Raw genomic sequence first — 503 nt, 5'->3', positions numbered from 1 at the left:
GCGCGTCCCGCCCTGGGTGGTCTTAAGGCCCTGAGGGTGTGGACCGAGGATCGCGCGCCGGGGCCTGAGCTGTGGCTGCTGAGATGCAGGGCTGGGGCCGGGGAGGGCCCCGTCGGCCGCCTGGGTCTCGGTCCACCTTCCCTCTTTCCTTTTCTCCCGTAAGCACTGCGCCTGGGCCACCCTGTCTGCCTCCCCGAGGCCCGTTTGCCCTCTTTCCCCTCGGGCCGCCAAGTCTTAGGCAGATGCGGCTCTGTGACTTAAGGGGGCCCCGGTGCACCCTTCCCTTCCGGAGTGCGCGCACAGGCTCGGATCCAGGGGGAGCGGGTCTCAGGTGTACTCACCTGGGGCAAGGTGGGAGACGCCCCCCAGGCAGCCTCCCTTCTTACCGGTGCGCCCGCAGTACTCCGGCTGGAGTTTAGAACCTAGAGGGGAGCCGCGTCACAGCCCCACCCACCCCGCGGAGCTGCGGACGCGGCCGGCTCCTCTCCCGCTGCGGGGCGTCT

The 503-nt window shown here is 70.2% G+C and overlaps 1 protein-coding gene across 1 annotated transcript in view; it reads right to left on the bottom strand.

Moving 5' to 3' along the window:
* The window catches only part of Hrob (homologous recombination factor with OB-fold), a 14993-nt gene extending 14514 nt beyond the window's left edge, over positions 1-479 (bottom strand). Inside the window, exon 1 of the mRNA XM_010642953.3 lies at positions 342-479. The gene's annotated coding sequence lies outside the window, so the exon portion shown is untranslated. The remainder of the gene's footprint in view (positions 1-341) is intronic.
* Between the last annotated feature and the right edge of the window lie 24 nt (positions 480-503).

The sequence above is a fragment of the Fukomys damarensis genome, unplaced genomic scaffold (assembly GCF_012274545.1).
Source record: "Fukomys damarensis isolate Sample0158 unplaced genomic scaffold, DMR_v1.0_HiC HiC_scaffold_13, whole genome shotgun sequence".
NCBI lineage: Eukaryota > Metazoa > Chordata > Mammalia > Rodentia > Bathyergidae > Fukomys > Fukomys damarensis.
This window is presented reverse-complemented; position numbering and strand designations above follow the sequence as displayed.